We start from the raw sequence: 24,812 nt of genomic DNA on the forward strand, positions 1-24,812 counted from the left end.
GGGACACTTTTTAATCTATACTCCTAGCACTTCAACCCGGCCTAAAGCCTCTCTTGATCCTGCTGAGTTGTAACAAAAGATTAACACTAGAACATGGTGCTGGACATGAACCAGTGCCGTGGAATGGAAGTGCCGAAGTTTTGTCTTTTTGTGCCACTGAAGTTTGTAAAATGAGCTGCAAAACTACGAAAATCTGGGCCAGGTAAAGGTAAAACGAGCCACAAAGGGACGAAAAAAGGTAAAATGAACCACAAGAGGACGAAAATCTGGATCTAGTAAAGGTAAAATAAGCCAGAAAAGGACGAAAATCTGGGCCAAGTCAAGGCAAAATGAGCCACAAAGGGAAGAAAATGTGGATCTAGCGAGGGTAAAATTAACCAAAAAAGGAATTAATAAACATCCTCTCCTCCCCAGCCCTTCTTTATAAAAAAAATCTGTAGGTGACCTTGGCTGGTAGTGACCTTGCTGAGGTAGGCCACTTGAACTTGACCTTCATCGCTACCCCTCTCTCTCTCTCTCTCTCTCTCTCTCTCTCTCTCTCTCTCACCCACTCCCCAAACCTCACGATACAGTAAGTTTGAGATAAAAGAACGGCATTATTACCTTCTTCATAATTATATTAAAACTGAAACTGGCATTTCCTCATCGGTACCTTGACGTCTTTATTATCATTATCATTATTATTATTGTTATTATTATTATTATTATTATTATTATTATTATTACTGTTGTTGTTCTTCTTTTCCTTTTTCTTCTTCTTCTTCTTCTTGTTATGGTGTGATTGCTGTATTTTATTCCGCTCAGGAGAGACTTAGCGAAGGGAGCAAAATCTTTAGCACAAGACCTCCCTTTTAATATACCCTGTGTAACACCAAACGATTCTGTGTAGTTTAGAAAAGACGCTCTTGGTCTGGCTGGATTAAACATTTTCACCTTCTCCAGACGACAAATAAACTGCCTGATCTTAGTGGGTCCTGACATTCATAGACGTGCGGGGTTTACCTTGGCCTGCAGGCGTTAAATTTAATAGTCCAACATAAAGCTGATCTATAAATGCATGTTCGGTGAAGGGGTGAATGCTACGCTAACAATATACCGTGGATTTCCTTTATTTTTAATTTTCATATATTATCCTCTGTTAATCCGTATTCTTTCTATATACCTGCAGCCCCGGTATGCTAATAAATCACCGCCAATTTCCCCTTTCTGTACATTTTCAGCAGTCCTGGTACGCAAATAAAATACCATGGCTTCTCCCTTCTTTGTATTCTCTAACATTACCTTGTAGTAATCCGTACTCTCCGTATATGCAAGAAGTCCTTATGAATACAATGCCCTATACAGAAGACAGTTGATAACGTAAACAAAAGTAATTATATACTATCTATCTATCTACAGCCAGACGCCTTAATCCCGTAAAGGGTGGCCACAAACCAATCACCTCCACGTCGCCCTGTCCTCTACTATTTGACTGCCCTCCCTCCAATTAGTACTACTACCACTGATGCTGCTACTACTACTACTACTACTACTACTATTACTACTATTATTACTACTACTACTACTACTATGCCAGACGATATTATTCAGCAGTGTAAAATCCCAGCCAGTCAGAAGGTTAAGCCAGGCAATCTAACCAAACAGTAAATAAACAACATTCTTCGGTGCAGCCCTGAACATCCGCCCATCCCGTGACGTATTTTATCCTTTATTTATTTTTATTCTTTGCGACCACCAGACGATTTTACTCAGCTTGGGTCAGACATCTATACTCTTTTTACCCTAACTTGGCCCAGATTTTCGTCATTTTGCAGCTAATTCCAGAAAGAGAGAGAGAGAGAGAGAGAGAGAGAGACAGACAGACAGACAGACAGACAGACAAACAGACAGACAGACAGACAGAGAGGAGACGACGATGATAGTAGCTTCTATCTATTCTTCCTACTATAATTCGTCCATCTTAACTTGGTCCAAATTTTCGTTCTTTGGCAGCCTATATCACGTAGCTCAGTGACAGAATACGGTAATCCTATGGCTCTACATCCTTTCCACACGACTCCTTCATGACCAGCATCATATTCTAGTAATTACTGTTGCAACTTTGCGTTCAAGGTGACGAGATGGTAATTCTGGGCCACGTTTAAATGATGAGAGAATAACACCAAATGACTTTATCTCCCAAATGACCGACCCTGAACCACCTAAGAAGGCTCTAATTACGTAACCATGTGCTCTTTACTTCGATCATTACATTCACGCCTCAGAGCACAGTTGGTCAAGCTAACATCCCCAGGTAAATGAACACTATCACCTGCCAAATTATCACTGCGGTCACGGTGGCAGTACCTGTAGCCCAGAAATAATGACTTCTTTAAGGTAAAAAAAAAAAAAATCCTACCTAATCAAGGAGGCGCCAGGTGAGAGGAAGCGAGTTATGGCGTCGTTCAGGTGTGGGAAGGGTTTATCCGGCACATTCCACAACAACAAAGGTTATATTAATGCCTTTCGACAGTAGTAGGGCCTGTAAAGCACTGTATAACATCAATCTTCCCCTGAATGAACCCATTTATGATTAGGGCTCATTAAAAAGGACTGAATTCGACGTTTTAGTTGCAGGGAAGTATTTGACACAGATAGGAACCCTGAGCACTAATAGAGTAATGTAGATAATCAGTTTTATTCAAGTCCCAATCTCTCCCTTGAACATGACCTGCAATAACTGAAAACGCCGAATTTCCACCAAAAGCCACATTTGCACAGCTACCTAAAACAGTGTGACCAGTCCGTGGATCAAACTCACGTTCTTCCAGTTCCGAGTTGTCTCTGCTAACCATTGCATCACCGACTCATCCATAGTCCAAAGAGTCAAGGGGAAATATTACACTCTGAGACGGACCTACGATGATAATGACTAACTGGTGTGGAGTCATCTAACAGAGAGAGATGAGACACCATGTCCTACATAATCAAAGGGTGAATTATTAGTGGGAAGGAGGGAGACGACGACGATGATGATGATGGTGATGTTAATGGTGATCCTGTATAATCAAGGGGTAATTTGTTTGTAGAGTAGAGGGTTATGATGATGATGATGTTGATGATGATGAAGTCGCAATTCACTGATGACGATGATGGAGTCGCAAGTCACTGATGATGACGATGATGATGAAGTGAGTCGCTGATGATGACGATGATGATGAATTACTCGTATTACAGCGCCGTCTACGAGGACAAAGAGGGACGCCATATAACATATTATCCTACTTAAGTCGCCATACAACATTACCCTACATAACAAGGGATAATAATTACAGCTTGGTCCAGGTGCGCGGCCACAGAGAAACGCCATAGAACATTTACCTTTAATTCCTCCCCCGCCCCCTTGTCCAGGTGGTGAAGGTCGAGCCTCTCAGCACAAAGGCGAGAATGTCCAGGGAGGCGCGTCGTGGAGAATCCTGCGGCCTCGTTAAGTTATTAGCGTGATGGGGATGATTTTAACACACTCCCATCCTGCCCTCACTCCACCTCATCCGCCATGTCATTCCCGTCAGACAGGCTTTGTTTACTGACGGGCCACGAGTACTGTATTTCAGATTCAAATTTCTCTGCTTCTGCCAAGGCACGTTACGGTAGTCTGTATGTGCATATACAGTACATATTGTATATACAGTACTATATACATACATACATTATATATATATATATATATATATATATATATATATATATATATATATATATATATATATATATATATATATATATATATATATATATATATATATATATATATATATATATATATATATATATATATATATATATATATATAAAACATAATACCCTTTTGTACCTGGCTGGATGTGCATAATGAAATATATAAAATCTTTAGTTTTAGCACAGACGGTACGAGTAGACATAATGTATAAGTTGATGGAAGGCACATAAATTTATCTCTTTTGAGTATGCTTCTCCAAGCTGAATGGCATTCCTAAGCCAACTACTGTATAGGATAATATTACTACGGTACACGCACATGACGCTGCAAGAAGGATGCTTTATTCAGGGAACATGGAATATGATACTGTCAGCTTCGATTTTCTCACATGCTGTATACTAAGATTTCAAACCACACATACTGCCACAACCTTTGGATATACGAGTGTGCGCTACGAACCATCCACTGGTAAAGCCATAAAATAATACAGTGTAGTGAATACGGTCATGCAAAGTTATGGGCTCAGTTATAGTTAGGTTCGTCAGTTTCACTTCGAAATCTTGCAACGGGTAGTAAAATGGTAGGCAGTTCTCAGGGCACAGATGTCTAAACTGAACTTAAGACAGACCTAAAGCAGTGCCCAAGAAATGAGTATCACGCTTCTTCTGCATATGACGCTAAGAATGTGCTATGTATATGACAAGGAAATAAAAGAAACAAATTCCCCAGCCTACGCGCAACCATCGCTTTGCACACCCAGGTCCCTATTTTAGTTCAAGGTGTAAACAGACTGAACCAAAGAGACCACCCAAAGGTCTCATGCCAGCCCAAGAATCGAACCCGGGACCTCTCAGCTGCGAAGGTGCTGCATTGCTTTTCTACCTTTGTGACCTGCATGCAGAGAGGGTGTAGAGGAAGAAGGAAGGGAAAAAAGGGAGGTGGGGAGGAAGGGGAGACAAAGGTGGGCGGGGAGCAAGGGAAGGCAAGCAGAGAAGTACCAGAGTCAGATGGACTGCTGCATATGGATGTTGGGATTATGCAGATGAGTGAAGGGAATCGTGAGAGTAGAAGGGATGTTGACAATGCATAAATGAAGATGAGTATTTGTTGCAGGGATGGGATGAATAAGCTTGGCTGATTAGTACATGCAGATGGGGTGCTGGATAGAGATGTTGGAAAATTGAAGATACGTGTAGGGAATGAGGATTGTGGATGGTATACTGATAATGCCTTGATGAAGATGTGTTAAAGAGATATTATGAATAGGTTTGGCAGATACACATGCAAAGAGAATGTGAGATTTGGATGTTGTTTGGAGGAGTGTAACCGAATGAAGATCGTACAGTGGATGTTGAGAATATTTAAATAAGGGTGAATATGCATAAAAGAACTAATATGGATACCATTGACATTAATGTAACTGTTAATGGCGTACTATACATGAACGTCGATATAATATGTGCGAGTATTATGTTGAATGCAGATGGAGGAAGTCACACAAACCCGTATTTTTTATAGAAGAATTTCTACACTTCCTTTACTCTAACTTGGCCTAAAACTGTCATCTTCCCATCTTGAATGCTGAGCTGATGCGACTGATTAACACTAGAAAATGATGCTAGTCACGAAGAGGTGCCATGGAGAGGCTGCTAAGCTGTACTACTTCCATTTCTGCCACCGGGATATGTAAAATAAGCTACGAAGGGATACAGATCTGGACCAAGTTAAGGTGAAGGAACTGTAGAACTTTTTCCTTGGCGATTTATTTTCCACATTCCACCTACGTATATTCTTGCATGATATTTTTCTTTTTATAGCGATATTGATTAAATAAATATCAAAACCAAAAATATTAACATCAATATTTAAAAACAAAAAAATGGCCATAAAACTCTCTTAACCCTTTAAAGTCGATGTTTTCTTTTTTTGTTTATTTTTGCCCTCCCCAGACGATTTTCTTAAGCTTACTGGATTTTTTGAACTGAAGAAATTTGACACCTATATAGTCTTCAATTACCCCCTCGCTTCTACGCTCTTTTTACCTTAACTTGGCCCAGATTTTCGTCCTTTTCCTGCATATTTCACGTAAATTAGAGACACAAGAAGACGGTACTATGGCTCGACATCCTTTCCCTTACACTTCTTCGTGACTAGCACCACGTAAACTAGGGATAGAAGAAGACAGTGCTAATGCTCGACAGCCTTTCCTTAGCACTTCTTCGTGACTAGAAGCATATCTTAGTGTTAATTTATTGCTACAACTCGGCATTTAAGATGGAGATGACAATTTTTTTTTACCAAGTTAGAGTAAAAAGAAAAATAAAACAGAGTGTTTTTGAGGCTGAATAAAATCGTTTCAAGGAAATAAACAAAATAAACAAATAAACAGTCCAAAAATACGTCATCGGCTTGAAGTAGACGCAATGGAGGAGACGCGAAGTAGACGGGTAGATGGAGAAGTAAGCCGTATAGGTAGGTAGATGTGACGGAGAGGACATAAGTACTTTCTACCTGGCTACTCCATCTGCATACTAACCCAGCCCACCTACCAGTCCACAGATGGGGGCAGGGAGGGGAGAAGGGGAGATGGGGAGGGGAGAGAGGGGAGAGGAGAGGAGTGATGGTGAGGGAGAGAGAAGGGAAGAGAAACGGTGACTGGAAGAGATGAAAAGGTTTGGTGAGAGGGGAGAGAGAGAGGAGAGGAGAGGAGATGGTGAGGCGAGGGAGGAAGGGAAGAATAGATGAAGGGGAGATGAGAAGATAGGAAGGGAAGAGAGGGGAGAAGAAGAGATGATGAGGGGGAGACAGGAGAATATATGGCGAGGGGGAGAGAGGGGAGAAGAGGAGAAGCTGAGAGGGAGAGAAGAGTGGAGAGGAGACGGTGATGTGGAGTGAGGAAAGAAGAGATGGCTAGGGAGGAATATACTGTCTGTCTAACGGTATAATTAGATATGTACAAAAAAAAAGTGCAAGATCTTACTCTTTCTTTTTTTCTGGGGGGGGGGAACATTACTCCATCTGAGGGTTATAACTGGATATGGATAAGATAAGGACAGTGTATATTGCACGGATGATCGGGTGTGCTAATCTGTATATCCGCAATCATTTCAAAGGGGATATACTCCGCCTGTCTGCCTGCCTGCCTGTCTGTCTGTCTGTCTGTCTGTCTGCCTGCCTGTCTGTCTGTGAGTATTATCAGATATGGATAAGAGTATTTAGATATGCTTGTGTGTGGTTGTTTGTAACCCCGTAATCAGTTAGTTTTAATCTCAGAGGTAATACATTCTCAGCTATGGCTAGGATGAAGCAAGTCTCCACGTACTGATCAGAATAACGTAAGAGGAGTCATGTCAGGCCGCCTACACGTTCCACAGTCAGCTATACAGGGAGGCCCTTACACGGGGCCACATTTGACATCCACCTGGCGTGTTCTCATGATATGCAGGCACAGTTCGGAAAACGTTTGTCATGTCTACCGTGCATCATTTACCTACCTCCCATAACCCTTGCTAGGCTTTATACTGTCTGCATTTTTATGTTCGTAGGTTACTTTTTTTTTTTATTATTGCAGGGAAAAAGAAGGAACCAAAGACCAGAAGCCCGCAAGATTGTTCCCTCCAAGAAAAAATAAAAAGAAGATAACAGAGAGCCATATTCAAGATCCGCTCATTTCGAGATGCCTGGACACACCTTTATTTCTGTTTCTTCCTTTCTTCCTTCTTTCTCATTTCCACCTCCTCTCTTCTTCCCTAACCTTAAGAGTAATTCACGCCTACACTTTTCTTCCCCCAAATAATCATTCTCTCCTCTGGCTTGGTACTCTTACTTTCATTCCTCTCTCCTCTCCTGCACCAATAATTAAGTTACTCCTTCAACATAGCCTCGCAGGGACCTTTGTTGTATTAAATGTCAGGGAGACAGACGGCAAGGATGACTCTAATTTTCTCTCTCTCTCTCTCTCTCTCTCTCTCTCTCTCTCTCTCTCTCTCTCTCTCTCTCTCTTCTGTCATTACTACTTTTATTACCGTTATAACAACAACTACCATAACACAGCAACAATAACAAACTACTACTATAACGCACTTGCATAAACCTTACAAAGATCTCTCACCGCTTTCAGTTTAGTTGATGGTCATAAAATACTAGTCGATTTCCGAGTTCCTGTATATAGGGATGACTGTAGGCTACACATGGCATTTCAGAGTTTGGAGGTCGTAGGCAGGAAGAAACGACAAAATAATGAAGGGCTGAGGATATTACGAAATTGCTACTGCCTTAACGGTGCGGGCAGAAAAGGGACAAGAGAGTGGGTAGACAGACGGGTGCTGCATGTTAAGGGCACTGGACGGCATGTGGGTGAATACGTGTGTGCAATATCCTTATTTACTTGCTATTCTGTCTTTCTCCTCCTCTTCTTCATCTTCTTCTCCTTCTCCTTCTTCTTCATCTCCTTCTTCTTCTTCCTCCTCCTCCTCCTCCTGTTCCTCCCCCTAATCCTACTCCTCCTCTTTCTTTTGGGTTCAGCATAGCACTTTCAACTTAGTCTCACCCCTTCACCTCCCAAGCACTAAAATTATCAAAGAAACATAGATGGGTTTACTCAGTTATTTATTTATTTATTTATTTATTTTCACTTTTAACACCTACGTACTTTAAGACTTTTTTCTTCCAGTGATGCAAAAATTACTACTTTTTTTTTTGTCTGCTTTGTGTTATTTTATTCCCCCCCCCCCTCTCGGTGCTAATAAATTTCCTACTCTTTTCTTTCTTGCTTATTCTTTTGTCTGCTTTGTCCCTTCTTCCTATTGCTTCTTCTTCGTTTTCGTCATTTACTTCTCTATACCCGTTCACTTTAATTAGGTAATAATTGCCATCTCTCTATTTTAAATATTAACCTGTAACAACTGACTTACGCTGAAATATTGGACTAATTACCGAAGAAAATTCCATGGAGAGAATAGAGCCTCAGTACAGTCTTATTTTGCCATGAAGTTTCAGAAAATAACCTGCGTAAGAACGAAAACCTGCATCTAGTTAAAATAAAGGGAATACATTTACTTACAAACTTTATCCATTATTTATCTTCGACTTCTTCTTCTATTTCGTTATTGTCCTCTGTTTCTTACCATCATTCAACCTTCTGTTTTCCCCAATTCTCCCTTTTTCTCTTCTTGTTTCGTGTAAATATTATAAATCATTTCATCATTTTAACTTCTCTTTTTATCTCCTTATACTCTCCACTTTACTATTCCTTTCACCTTTCCCTTCCCCTCTTTCGTTTCTTACCTGCCTTCTCTATTTTTCTATTTCCTTTATGTCCGGTGAAATCCCACGTTTCCCTCCCTCTCCTTCCTTGTCACTCGCTAACAGGCTGACAAACAGGCTTTTTAAGGAATCTCTCTCTCTCTCTCTCTCTCTCTCTCTCTCTCTGTAGGCGGAAAAGTGTGTACAAACATCAGCAAACCAACTCACGCGTTCCTATCCCTTTCTTCACACACACACACACACACACACACACACACACACACACACACACACACACACACACACACACACACACACACACACACACCTGTAATGAGGTCACCTGTTCCGCGGCGTTACAGGTGTGGTGATGTGGTTTTACTTGCACCGACCCGTGAGCAGAAATGTGCCCTTTTATTGTGCCAGTCGCAGAATAAAATAAACCAGCGAACCTAACTACAGCATTAATAACCACCAACATGGGCATATAAACAAAATTACACCTCCTGATAAATACAGCCTTAAGTGGACATAAATCCGCACCTTTGTATACGTATATTTCCTAAACTAATACACCGAGTCGAGTGTAGGAGCATCGATCAGTCTGACTATTCTGGTTAACATGGGCTACTTTCACTGGAGTTTTGAATGTGTGTTTTCTATTTTAAGATACCAGTCACCTCTTGAACACTGGAACAAGAGCCAAACATTAAAAAAATAAAGCACTAGACTCACTAATTGAAGGTTCTGCAGGGAAGAGGGAGGAAATGAGTATATACAGTAGTTATTTAAGGTTATTTTAGGCCTATCAGTCATGTTTATATTCAGCCGGAGTAACTGAGGCCCATTGATGTTGCCTCAAGTCCACTCAGGTCATTCAATTCAGGGACAGTCCGGTACGATTAGCTCCAACGAGGTCCAATCAAGTCACTAAACAGTCCATTCAGTGCTCCACACCCAGTCCTGTGCGGTCAGACCAGTTCATCTCCATTCCGATCAGGTCAGCAGCATTTACGTCACCTCAGGATTATTCAGGCCACTTTAGGTCTATCCAGGTCTATTCCAGCCTAGCCACGTCAATTTAGGTCTGTTCAGGGTTAGTCAGTTCCAGTTAGATCGAATTAGGTCATATGGCTCCATTCACCTCCCTCGCATCTATCCAGGCTCAGGCAGATCAGGTTAGCTCTGTGCAAGGTCATCCAGTGAGGTCGAGTGAGGTCTGTTTGGGTATATTCAGGGTCAACGCGTCTAACTGGCCTCATCCATATCTCATCTACCTCATTCACATTCATTAAGCTCATATTAGATGGACTTTACATATTCTACCTCATTTTAGCCAAGTTCAGATCTAAGCATACTAATTCATGCCCTTTTCAGTGAGGGTAAGTTTTATTCAGGCCATCCCAGGTATATCAGGCCGATCCAGGTCAATAAAGACAGATTTACGTCACGCTATGAAGGCACATGAGAAAAATTGGGGCAACTGGTATGACAGCTTTCCATATGACAATTCAGGTTTTTCAGGTTTCAATTTTCTTCCAGGCCATCACACCAATTCAAAACATATTGTTCCAGGTTAGCCAATGAAAGACGTCCTTTTTTTTCCTTATTCATGCTACCATCGGGCTATTTAGTTAACCTCAGGGCAGACATCTGGACGTGGAAAGGTTGTATAAAGCCGTCTTCACTACGAGAGGTACCCTGAGTAATTTTTAAAAAGCGTCTGATGGTACAGATAAAAAAATAAGTAAATAAAAGAGGTCAACGTAGAGAAGTGGTCAAGCTTCATCACGTGAGGAGAAAGTGACAAAACTGACACGCGCGTTCTAGGCCAAATGTCGTAAACTGACGCTACTGTCCTACTGTACTCTGCATGCTGCGAAACTCTGCCGCCAAAGTTACATAACATACCGTATTCCCGCTTCGTTGTAACCGTGCTGAATAATGCAGAACACACCATTACTTGGACTGAAACGTGCCATGAACCGAAACTGGCAGGTTAAGGATACGTGCAGCCACAACTTGCAAGGGTTTCAGTGCCCTCAGTTGCAAAAGTAAACAATGCAAGAAGTGTATTAGTAGGAAAAGAATCATATACAAAAACACGCGCGGCACACAGTGATATCCACCCATACTTTACTGTTTATTTTGCGTGTGTGTGTGTGTGTGTGTGTGTGTGTGTGTGTGTGTGTGTGTGTGTGTGTGTGTGTGTGTGTGTGTGTGTGTGTTCTTATGTATGTATGTGCGTCTAAATACGTATGTATATCCATGTGCATATATGTATGTGCAAGTATGTGTATGTGCGTGTATAACAAAGTCGTGTTTTAATGTATGCAAGAATATATGTATGTACGTATGTATGTGCGTGTGTACCATGTGCGTATGTATATGGGAGCCCAGCTGACTTCTCTGACCTACCAGTCACCCTTCCTGCCATTCCTCCATCCCTCACCCCTTTCTCTCCATCCCTATCACCTTTCCTCCATCCCCCACTCCCTTTTCTCCATCTTTATCACCTTTCCTCCATCCCTCACTTTCTTCTCTCCATCCCTATCATCTTTCCTCCATCCCTCACTCCTTTCTCTCCATCCCTATCATCTTTCCTCCATTCCTCACTCCCTTCTCTCCATCTTTATCATCTTTCCTCCATCCTTATCACCTTTCTTCCATCCCTCACTCCCTTCTCTCCATCCCTATCATCTTTCCTCCATCCATCCATCAATCGATCTCTCTCTCTCTTTTCTCTCCATTTTCATCACTTTTTCCTCCCTTCTTCTATCCTCCTAACATTCTTTTCTTCATCCTTCTCTCCTCTCCCCCCTACAAAAATACTTCCCATCCCTCTTTTCTCTCTCTCTTACATCCTTCCCTCCATTCTTCTCTCCATCCTTACCTTCTTTCCTCCTTCAAACCATCTTTCTCTCCATACTCATCATCTTTCATTCCTCAGTCCATTTTTTTTCTCATTGGTCCTTCTTTTCATCTTTCTCCTCCTTCCTTCGCTTCATCCATCTTTTTCTTCTTTCCTCCCTTCCTCCATCCTTTTCTCTGTCTCTGTTTCTCTCTCTCTCTCTCTCTCTCTCTCTCTCTCTCTCTCTCTCTCTCTCTCTCTCTCCTTTTCCTATTCCTACGCCCCCTTCCTTCTTCCTCCCATAGCTTCCGTCGCTTTCACCTCATTCTCACCCCCATTCCCCTTTCTCCTGGGCCCCCTCCTGTGAGCTATCTCTTTTCGTGGTTCTCTCTCTCACAGTAGGGTACATGCTCTCTCTCTCTCTCTCTCTCTCTCTCTCTCTTAGGCGGATGGGCAAGGACAGACATACCCTTAGGAGCTGGACTTCCCTCCCTTCGACCTTTCTTTTCTCCCTCCTTTCTCTCCACTCCTCCCTCTTCCTTCCTCCTTTCTCTCCACTCCTCCCTCTTCCTTCCTCCTTTCTCTCCCCCCCCCTTCTCTCCTCTCTTCGTTTTTTCTTTCCCTCCCTTCTTTCTCCGTCATTTTTTTTTTCTATTTCCTTCTCTCCTCTAAGATTTTTTTCCATTTGCCATCCCTTCTCTCTCTTCCACCCTTTTTTTTTTTTCTTCACTCTCTCCGTTCTTCCGTTCTCTTCTTTTTTTTTACCTCATTTCCTTCCATTTCTTCTTCTTTCCTCCCTCCCTCCTTCATTTGTCTCCATTCCTTCTCTCTCTAATTCCTTCTTCCTTCCCTTTTCTTTGCATTCTCTCCTCTCTCCAGCACTTCTTATTCTCTTCTTTCCCTTCACTTCCTTTCCTTCCTCCTTATTTTCTCTTCTTCCTTCTTCCTTCCCTTTTTTCTCTCTTCCGTCCCTCTCTTCTCTCCTCCCTTTTCTCCCTATCACCTTTCCAGCCTTTTCTCTCCCTCCCATCCATGCTGTCCCTTTCACCTTCCATCACCATTATTCTCCCACCTCTCCGTTCCCCTCCCTCACAAACCCTGCCTCCCTCATTCTCCTCTTTCCCCTCCCTGACAAACCCTATCCCCCTCATTCTCCTAACTCCCTCCCTTCTCTCCCGCCTTCTCTCCTCTCTCCTTTCTTCCCTCCTTCTCTCCTCTCTCCGTCTCTCCCCTCCAGCGTTATCCCTCCCTCCCCTTCCCTGTACTTTATGAGGCTCGAGTAAGTTCACTGGCCGGATAATCCACCTTCTCACCACTTCCTTCATTCCCCAGCTGAAGCAAAATACAGAGGCTCCCTAGCACCCTTTCCTTTGCTGTTTATTTTTAGATACGGCTGGTCAATATCCTGCTGTATATTGTGCAGGGTATGGAGATGTCAGATGAATTTATGCAACACAGGGGAGGACAGCAAGGTGCAACGGGCAAATTAAATCACATAAGAAAAGATGTTAGGGGGCTTCATTACGCGACAAGAAGACGCCTTTATCGCCACACGCCCAAGCCAGGTCATTCAGTCTCTCTCAACGTCTTATACACACCTTATGGCCACTTCCTGTACCGCTAATCCAGGCCGCCCTCCATCATGCACGGCTCCTTACTGGAAAAAAAAAAAGAAAGAAAAGAAAAAATCTATGCTTATCTCCTTTCGTTCCAAAATTCTACAAATTATAAATAACGCAAATCTAGACAGATATTTATGAGGACATCTGTTAAATCCTTCACATGTTGGTTTTAAGATTAAGGTGCTTTCTATGGGCAGGCTTTAGGAGTGTAATTTTAACTTTTATATCTAGGTTGAGCGCCTGCTGTATTTATTTTTGTGTGGTTAACGCAAAGAGTTACTCATTAGTGGGAAATCTGCAGAGGTCTAGAAGCTAATAAAGCCAGAGAAAATAATAAATAATAAATAAAAGTACTAAAATCGAAAAAAAAAATGAAAACTATAACACAAAAGTAAATGAGAAAATACAGTAAATCTATCAATTAATAAACAAATACGATACACAGATGTAAATACATAAAATAGATACAACAAACAATTACATAAATAAACTACACACATTCCTCAATAATTCCACTTCCACTTCTCTCACTCTTGGCTTTTCGTTCCCCTACCACACCAAAGTCTCACACCCATACGTTAATGTGGGCACTAATACACCCCCATGCAGTCCTCTCGCAGCCCCTACCCTCAGGCCTCTATTTAGCATCGAGGCCTTCATAGCACCTGCCACTTCTCATCCCTGTGCCACCCTACCTGTACTTTCTACTTTGCACATTTATCTCTCCTGCTGCTCAACGCGGGTACAGCTCCCGCACCATTAGTTTCTCTCCATTCAGCATCACATCACCCTCACAGCCACCTCCTCTGTCAACAAACATCACTTTACTCTTCATTTACGTTCAGAGCACATAACAATATTTCACGTAACACCTTCCATCGCCACAGCGGCCAAGGAAGTGTCAGCAAGCGTTTGACCACAACAGTACTTCATATACACATTTCAAACGATGTGCCTCTCAGAAATAACGTAAACAACAGCCTGCATCTGCGTGGGAGTGAAAGGTTGCTGTCTGATTACCCCCGTCATCAACTAGTGTCAAGGCCTAGCGGAGAAAGGGCCCATTACTGCCTCACGTTGAAGATTATTAATAGTCAAGGTGATGGTATCAATGGAGACGGAAAATACCTGCATCTGAATTGGTCGGTGTGCTTGCAGAAAATTCCTTTTTGCTTTGTTTTGTTTGTAAATTCCTACTGTGGTTGTTGCTAAAAAATACGAAGTTGCTATTAGAAAGATTAAGCCTACGTAAAATCAAGGGAAGAAGTTCGCATAGTATTCCACTGCCTTTACTCCAGTCTTAGGGCATGTCCTTCACTTTCCTCCTTGACGCATCACATAAAAGAGAATCACCTACAGGCAGGGAAATATACCAAGCCTCTTTCATCTTGGGGGAGTTGACTTAATAGGGGCCAATTAAAAAATATGGTTCTTTCTCTCTGTATTTCAAAGCACCACCATCTACATCGCGGTTCCATAAACTTCCCTCCACTGTGTGTGTGTGTGTGTGTGTGTGTGTGTGTGTGTGTGTGTGTGTGTACAACCCTATATTACTTGATAAATGCAAAACTTCTATGCATGACGAGTGATTAAAGAGGAGGAATACGAATACTAAAAGAAGCACAGACTGATAAATAGATGAACGTATAAATTATGGTACCAGGATGAGCAGGTGAAGGGAAAGTGAAAGGAACAATAACATGAATGGGAGAAAAGAATATATTTGCGAGGATGAAAGCATACATTGATGACAGGATAAAAGAACACGCAGATGACGAAATGACGATGACAATGGAAAAAAAAAATGATGGACAAAAGATACACGCAAAGATTAATGAAGCAGGGACGAGAATGGAAGGAGAAAAGGAAATAAAAAGAATATTAAATGATGTAAGTACAGAAGGTAAAAAGAAGATGGCTGGAAAAAGATACAAAGAGAGGAGAGAAAGTTGTAAAAAAAACAAGAAGGCAGGTGAAAGATGAGTGGCGACAGAGAGAGAGAGAGAGAGAGAGAGAGAGAGAGAGAGAGAGAGAGAGAGAACCATACAAAAGACAAAATTTCGAAGGGATGATAGATGAAATATAAATGAAAACAGGAAAGAAGAAAGGCGAGAATGTAATAAAATAATGAAATGGAAGTAAGTACGGAAAGATGAAACAAAACTGGAAAGAAATACGAAGGAAGGAAGGAGGGAAGGCAATGAAGGAATAAAGGGAAGGAAGTAAGGAAGGAAGGAAGGAAGGAAGGAAAGATGGATGGAAGGAAGTGTGACCTTTTTTTCCTCAGCTCAGGCAAGAAGTTCCATTGTTTTAGCCTCATCCATTGTGCCTGACCGAACTTGAGAGAGAGAGAGAGAGAGAGAGAGAGAGAAATCTAGCTAACAACGTAACCATCAAACATTTCCCACACATTACAACTCACAAACATGGGCTACACTCACGAGGCGTCTTCATAAATTACATTAGTTAATTTTTACCATCACAAATTCCCCCGTGGCAGTTATTTATTATCAGGAATACCTTTGTTTATTATTCTTTTATCTTAACCCCTCTAATACGATGACGTGTTTCTCATTTCAATCAGGCTATACAACCATATCCTTTTTTACTCCAACTTGGCCTAAAATTGCTATCTCTCAAACTTGAAGGCTGAGTTATAACAGTACCTTAACACTAGAGTACTGTACTAGTCACGAAGAGGTGCTATGGAAAGGTTACGTGAATGGGTTACGTGAAATCAGCCGTCAAAGAACGAAAATCTGAGCCAAGTTAAGGTAAAAAGGGTATAGATGATTTTGCAAAGCTTTAAAATTACACAAAGAGAGAGAGACAGACAGACAGACAGAGACAGACAGACAGACAGACAGACAGACAGACAGAGATAAGGAAGGCTACATCTAACTTCCTCAGTTCCAAAAGTCTCTCCAAAGCCGAATATACTCGTTTGGAGGCAGCAAGAAAAACTGAAACTGATAATAATGATCCGTCATGAAAGACAAGAGGTTAGCCTGAAACATCTCTGGATTGCAGGTCCATTATGCCACCCATTGCACCACCACCACCACCACCACCACCACCACCACCACCACCACCACCACCACAGATCCCTTCGGGGTGGTTGCTGATGGCCTCTAGGTGGTAGGTGCGGGTGGGTTTTGTGTGTGTGTGTGTGTGTGTGTGTGTGTGTGTGTGTGTGTGTGTGAGAGAGAGAGAGAGAGAGAGAGAGAGATTATCGTCATCATCTCATATTCTAACACTTGCTGGGCTGAGTTTAATAATAATAATAATAATAATAATAATAATAATAACAATAACAGTAAAAAACAAATATAACACGGCACCATCAGATTGTATTTCCATTCATTTCACTAAGAAGCTAAAATGAGATGTCGCAAAGAATTCACCTTTGCAAACTTCACCTATTCACTTCTGTCCTCTGTTAATTCTCAGGGTTTCTAAGCATCATTACCTATCCTCTTTTCACCTTAATTTGTCCCATATCTTTGTCTTCCTGCGGCTTACTGTTTTTCACGAAGTTCAGTGGCAGATAAAGACGATGCTACGATTCTGCATTCTTTCCGTTGCACTTCTTCACGACTTGTATCATTAGTTTTAATATCTTGTTACAACACAGCAGGCAAGATGGAGAGATACAATTTTAGGCGGCCCAATTAGCGTTAAAAGACTACAGTTTCCTCACACATTGCCTCACGTAATCCTGCCATCATCTTGTACGTGCGTCAACATTCATGCTTTCACTTTTACCTGTTTTTATATTTATGTGGTCCTAGTTTCTCTCTCTCTCTCTCTCTCTCTCTCTCTCTCTCTCTCTCTCTCTAATTATTAGCCCTCTCCACATAATCAAGGAGTAATTCTGGATACATCCGTCACCACCTCCTCATTCTCGCGGTTACACTAAAACCAATTACTAAATCATCTGTCCACCGTGACACATGATACACCGTATAATAAACTTTTCTCATTAAGTCCTTCACCCCTAGAGTTCTCTTCCCGGCTAATTAAAATCTGGCGTTAGTCGGAATATATAACATTAGGTAAGTGTTTGTGGTGAGTGGGATGAACACTTTCCTTTCGTTGCTAAACATGCTCTTCATATATTTTCATCTCATCTTATGCCCCTTCCTATTTCGTAGACACCATTAAATCTAATATCTGTAATAGCTTTTCTACTCGTCTGGTCTCTTTGGTATTTATCCTATTCATCACTTACCACACGTTCTTATATATTTCTCTCCCTACTGACAATTCTCCCATTAACCTTTCGTCATAAGAGGTGCCATCTAAGCTGGTTAAAATATTCTGGCAAATGCACGACAAATTTAAGAATAGCCTCATCGCACAGCAGGAATCAACTCATTACTACCTCTATTTGCTGTAATTGAGATAATGCTAGGAAGTACCTTAGCGCACCACCTCACGCCTACTGGCTCATCATCGAAAGGCTGCGGACTTAAACTTCTCCAATTAGTTTCAGAAAATGTCCCAAAACGGCAAATTCTTTTACCGTTCGAGAGAGAGAGCTAATTGAATTGCAACGCTGCTGACGTGGTAATAAAAAACAGAGAAGATGAAAAACGCATCGTATATATTTAATACAAATAGCAGTCAGAAAGACAAAATATACAGACTTGTTTCGTTTAGTTACATGATAACCTACTCGCATGCACAGGCTGGGCACTTGGTGTAAACAGCGACTCATGTCAGTGCAACAAACCGTCCGTGTGGCACAAAACAGGGAGCACCGAAACTTTAGTCCTTCAGCAGATGTTTTCGAATAATATATCACGACACGATTTTTGTCGTCGATTGTATAACCTTTAAAATAGTATCCGACACCTGTGTTGCATGACAGAATACGACGTACAGACCAAACATTCCGAATTACCAACACAACCAAATGAACACCGTTTCACTTCTACGAATTATTTCAAACCTCAACGCACAAAGGGGTACCAAATAGTTTTTCAGTGGGTGTACCTGCCCATTCACCTTATTACATGTCACATGATCAGAACCACCCAGTTTAGCCCTTCCACCTTTGTTTCACTCACTCACACACACACACACACACACACACACACTGCATCATACCTTCCTTTCCCCAACACATTCACTCATACCCTACTCTTTCGTAGGTCACTCAGTCGCTTTAACATTCTGCAAGTGCTGGACAGGGACACTTTCACGTGGTGGCGCCGATATAAGGGCTGGTTATACAAACATCCCTCAATTCCCTCCTGATCTCTCAAATGAAGGATGGTGGACTGCAAGAGACAGGCAATTTACAGCCTGTTGTCCACCAAGTTCAAATCCATATAAGTTTTGGCGCCACCACCACCAACAACCACAATAACCAACTTCCATAGTCATAGGTAGCCTACTCTCACAAAAGTTCGTGGGGTGTGTGTAGGAGTGGGTGAAATCCATCCCCTTCACTTTTTTTTTACGGCGAGTTTCATATCACGTAACAACGCACATACAAAGTTATGCCGTGTGTGTGTGTGTGTGTGTGTGTGTGTGTGTGTGTGTGTGTGTGTGTGTGTGTGTGTGTGTGTGTGTGTGTGTGTGTGTGTGTGTGTGTGCTTTATAAGACTATCACGTTAAAAGAGTTCATGTAACGCCATCCAAAGCCACAACTGGAAGAGAAGTGTCCACGAATTTTTGCTCACGGTTGTACATGCCTGCTCTTAGTAGTTCCTGGGCAGGCATGGACTAGATTATCGGGGACTTGTAGGATCACTTTTGGGAATCAGGGTCGTACTACCACAAGTGAGAGCGTGAAGGTGTGGACAAGCTCCCGATTTCTGACAATGATTTCTGAAGCATATGATGATGATGATAGAGTACCGTATGTCTGACCCTCCATTCTCCTTCCTGACCAGTCATTACTACCGCTTACTCTCACTGTTTACTTCGTGTTTTATGGGTGTTGTTATTGTTTTCGTTGGCGTGAGGTAACGGCGTGGGAAAAACGGAAGAAGTTGCGGCCGTGGTTGCCCCACTCCCCGTACCGTTCTTGGGCCGCTACGTGTGCAAGGTCGTGCTACTTTCAATAAGGTAACATCTTCGTTTACTTATCTATTTACTCGCGGAACTTTCAGGCTAATGTAGTTAAACCCTTTCGACACGGTGACATCTTTATTTATCTATTTATTTATTTATTTATTTATTCGTGGTGCTTTCCGGATAATAAAGTAAAAACCTTTCAATACGGTGACATCTTCATTTATTTACTGATGTATTTATTTATTCATTTATTTATTTTCAATGCTGTCAGACGATTTTACTCAACTTAAAGGCCATTTGTATTGATAGGGTTTATTTTAAGGGTATATCTTATCCCCCCATTCCGAAATACCTATCCTATGCTTTAATAAAATCGTCTGGAGATGTGTAAAATGAAGACATCTCGGGCATAGTGGGATTCGTTGGTGTACGATCAGAAGGTACGGTTTTAAAGTCAGTGTATTGGACGATGTACGAGAAGTGGTGGCAGTTACGCAGCTTGGGAAGAGAACTGATATTGCTTCTTCTTCTTCTCCTTCTCCTCCTCCTCCTCCTCCTCCTCCTCTTCCATCTCCACATTCTTCTCCATCTTTTCATATCATCATCATCATCATTTACTACTTTCTCTTCTTTTTCTTTTCTTCCTCTTCTTCTTTTTTCTTCATCTTTGGGGACCATCCTGTCACATCATTATCCTCTCCACCACAAGGACATAATCACTCATTTTATTCCTGTCGTTACCAAAAAATTGTATTCAGTCTGGGAGAGCCCCCCTGGTGGAGATCGAATTAAGTTCACATTTTACCTAAAACTAATAATAATAATAATAATAATAATAATAATAATAACAACAATCCATCCATCATCCAATCCCATGTTGCCCCATGAGAAGCGTAGGAGCCAGGGGCTGGGCAAGTTGGTCCTGACATTTAAGATGAGAGTGAGATGATGATGATGATGATAATAATAATAATAATAATAATTATTATTATTATTATTATTATTATTATTATTATTATAATAAAGTGTTATACAGAAGGCAGACGATTACTAATGTAACATAGCGTGGAAGGAAGAACAAGCTGCACGTCCTCCTAGAAGATGAACAGACAAAGGCACAGACTCAAAATGAACTTGAAGAACAGGCAGGAGGAAAAAAAAAAAAACAAGGGCTGAACATGAAAAAGAACGGACATAAAAACAAAAGCAGGCTGGACAAGAACAGTAACAAAAAAGAGTGAGAGTGAGAAGGACCTTAATTCCGACTCTTGTACCCGGAGACCTGACTACCTTAGAAGAACAAATAGAACAAAACACGTAGGTCAAACAAGAACAACCTCAAGAACAAAGAGCAAAGGATGAACATGAAGAACAGCAGCAGAACAAGAGAGGTGATGTGGGTGAACTGGCGACCCTGGGACCCGGAGATGACACAACACCTACCTGCTTGTTCTAGGCACGCATGGAGTGAAAGAGAGAGAGAGAGAGGGAGAGAGAGAGAGATTGAGAGAGACTGACTTTATGAGAGCCATTCATCTCCATAAGAGCTACTTTATTTCCCACGTACGGTATTGTGTGGGAGAGCGAGTGTTGTAAGTGACTCTCTCTCGCTCTCTCTCTCTCTCTCTCTCTCTCTCTCTCTCGTGAGTATACCAAAAAAAATATGTCGATTCAGGTCTTTTGGGACTGGATGGGGTGGGCGGAGAGGTGCGGGCGGGATGGGGTGGGATAGCGGCTGGTTGGGGGGGGGGGAGGGCAGAACGGGGGAAGTATACCCTGTGGATATGAACGTTGTAGGTCGGGTGTTAGTTAAGGAAGTCGTTTTTGTTATACTAAAATCAGAACATAATTGGATGGAATGGGAGTGGGCAGGACAGGCTGGGATGGAGATTGGTGATGGGGCATGCCGGGGGACACATTAACGACTTTTTGGCCTTCCTTGTAGTTTAATATAGAGCCGACCAATGAGCGTATGGTTTCGTGACGTTACTCATGGGAGGCAAAATCCTCTCATGACGTCATTCATTTGCTCATTGCAGAATTACTACAACTACTACTACAATTACTGCTGCACATGAAAATGACGAAGGAATGGAACGACAACAGAAAAATCATAATAATGCTACTTTATTACTGAAATAAAACAGTGTTAACATTATCTTAGCATTGCACTGTATATAAAATGACACTCGAGATTGTCAGACAGACAGACATGATCTTTATAAAGATCTGTAATTTGTGCCCCCCCCAAGACGAGTGCAGAGATTTCAACGGAACAGTAAATGAAGATCCTAGCAAGGCTGGAATTTGTGCAGCAAGACCTATAGTGAGATATGGACAGGACAGTAAGTAGTGATTCAGTGCAGGTGGTACTGTACAGTATGTGAAATTTCTGCTTTTAGACTCGTGGAGAAATCTCAACAGGACAGTAAGAAACAAGTGAATGAAGGTAACAATACGCCAAGACACTGCAGGACTCACGGGATTGCAGTCCGAAGATTTTAAGCATGATAAACTAAAACACACACACACACACACACACACACACACACACACACACCGAACGCTGGAATACCTTGAGGGAGTGCTACTCATTTTATCGTGTCTTCTAACTGAAAGGAACAGACGGTTCCATTTATGGTGAAGCAAGAGTCGTGTGGGATTGGCATGCACATTCTCTCTCTCTCTCTCTCTCTCTCTCTCTCTCTCTCTCTCTCTCTCTCTCTCTCTCCTGATATATCAATAAGTACATTTTATTTTAATAGTCACTGATGTCACGTGATGAAGGATGATAATGATGATGATGATGATGAAGTTGATGATGATAACTTAAAATTGAGGTGAACGTAAACCAACACTGGAGAAATGAAAAGCGCAAGCTGTGGAAAAAAAAAAAAATATAATGCCCGCCATAAATGTGTGGCTGTGTAATATCGGTGTAGCCTTAATACCGGACGTGGCCAATGCCTAAAAAAATTACAAACGCCTTCCTTGAAATCCTTAATGGCTAGTTTGAATGAGCGAAAGTGAATTGCATCACTGGTTATCCCTGGATCGACATCATTGGGTGCACGAGGAAGCTTCTTAGTCCTGTTATGTTTGTCCAACCCAAGGCAAGTAAGAAGTCACAGGAACTGACGTACACGATGACGCTGCTCTCTCTCTCTCTCTCTCTCTCTCTCTCTCTCTCTCTCTCAAAGAAAAAAAAAAACGAAGGTGGAACAGAGATTTACGTCAGCAGTCTAGAATGTAAATGCCGCTCATACCAGGGTCACCCGAAATGTCCCTTTTTTTTTTACCATTATAATTTTCTTTTTACAGTTATTGCGCTGTGTTTCATACAGTTCGTTCCCATTTGACGACATTCCAGGGGGAAAAAAATAAACAACAGACCCGTCTAGTTAAATGAACCCAAGAGTTCTATCCCACGGTTAAACCCTTCAGTCCGATGACTTGTTTCATTTTCCTTGTTATCTTCATTTCAATTTAGAAAACACTTCGGCCTTTAGGAGTTACATAGAGCCTTTATTAAGTCCCTAACTACATGAGATCTCTCCAAAGCTTGAGGTTGCAATCATCAGTAAGTAAAACCCGTCATCGTACTGAAGGGATGAAGATTGACTGCACTCAAAAAAAAAAAATCATGGCAGCATAAAAACAGATCTAGAACTCGCAACAGTTCGCTCAGCCAGCCTAGTATCCACGCCATGAAAATAAAAAGTAAAAAGGCCAGTCCTTACGAAAACAAGAGAAAAACGAAAAAATTGAATAAGGTAAGCTGGGAGAGGGTTATTAAAGGCGAGAGGGAAGGAGGGAGGATGGGAGAGATGGAGTGGAGGGGGGCAGGGAAAGTGTCGCCTGTTTCCCCGTCATTACCTCAGTGTTTACATTCACAGTCAAGGTCGCGACATCTGGCAACACACTCCGCTCTTGCCGTCAAACCGGGTTTCAAAATATTGGCCTCTTGTTGCGGTGATGAGCAGGATTTTCTCTCACTCTCTCTTTCTTTCACTTTTTCCTCGTTGGCAATAAACGTAGCTGCTCTGTGGGATTACGAGACTGGAAGGATAAAATTAACCTATAGGTGAAAGTGATCGACCGTGAGGAGAGAAAAATAAGGAGTTCAGTGTGAGTGAGATTTCCTGCACAGTTACTTAACGTTGATGGGAGATTGATTTGAGGGCAGAATGGAAGACAAAGGGTAGCAGTTCTCTCCTTTGGGTAAATAACTGAGGCCAGATTCATAAAGAAACTTACGAGCAACTCCCTCTCGTAATTTACATTCTGTTTTGCAAGAAGGAATGTTTCTGCTCTTTTATTCCTCGTCCATTCTAAAATAAATATGGTAAATTAAACCGCCTTAAGTTACATAATTTTCCCTCAAGATTAGTTTCATAGGAAGGTCATGAAATGAAAATGCTAAATATACCCAAGTCTTATTCTTTCTGTGAAAGCACATCCAAATTAGGAGCGAGAATTAATCGTGTCTATAGGAATCCAGGTCGTGATTTGGACTGCCGCTCTTTTCTTAACCTGACAAGAGAGGTGAAGAGTCTACCTTAGAGCATTGCGTGAACACAGCCGTACGCAGTTCACGGGGTCTTGAGAACAACTGAGAACAACAGTAATGAGGATGGAGGGGAAAAAATGAGCAGCAATTTCCGTCTGGATTCCGAATGAAGCGAGGTCACACTTATTTTACCTCATATTTCTTTCTCTCCTGTGGCGTCAAGAGTTACTGAAGAATACTAGAAAAATGTCTTCTTTAAAGGGTCGAGTGTAAGCGAAAAATAGTTGAAAGAATTTTCGTTTTCAGAGACAAATGGCCTATAACGTCAACTGTAAATCACGCATTACTGAAATGTAAATACGACAAACACTACGACATTTAAAGAAAAAAAAATTAAGCTATGATTAATCCCCGTCTTCTGCAGGTGTCATTTAGGCAAGCAATCAGTCTGCTTAATCCCATCTTCTGCTATACGAATCGCAATAGTCGATCCAGGTCCCCATTTATACTGCTAGGTGAACAAGGACAAGAAACTTCGTCTAAGAATCTGATAAAGATATTCAGCAACTTGATAATCACAGTGCAATCAAACTACATGCACTTCTGAAGCAAGCTGGTACGGTAATCACTAAACAGTCGAATTACATGCATGTCTGAAGCAAACTGGTGCACTAAGCCCATGCATACTTAATTTTTCTGAAGAGTAAGTTTTGTTCAACCTCGGTCCGCCTTGCCGAACAGATCCAAGAAGAGTAAGTAAAATAACATTATCAACAACCGATATATCATTATCACGACATCGTTTTTTTTTTTTTTTTAATGAGTTCCTCACATATATGG

The sequence above is a fragment of the Coenobita brevimanus genome, chromosome 21 (assembly GCF_032717465.1).
Source record: "Coenobita brevimanus isolate Jiangsu-jjx chromosome 21, ASM3271746v2, whole genome shotgun sequence".
Taxonomy (NCBI): domain Eukaryota; kingdom Metazoa; phylum Arthropoda; class Malacostraca; order Decapoda; family Coenobitidae; genus Coenobita; species Coenobita brevimanus.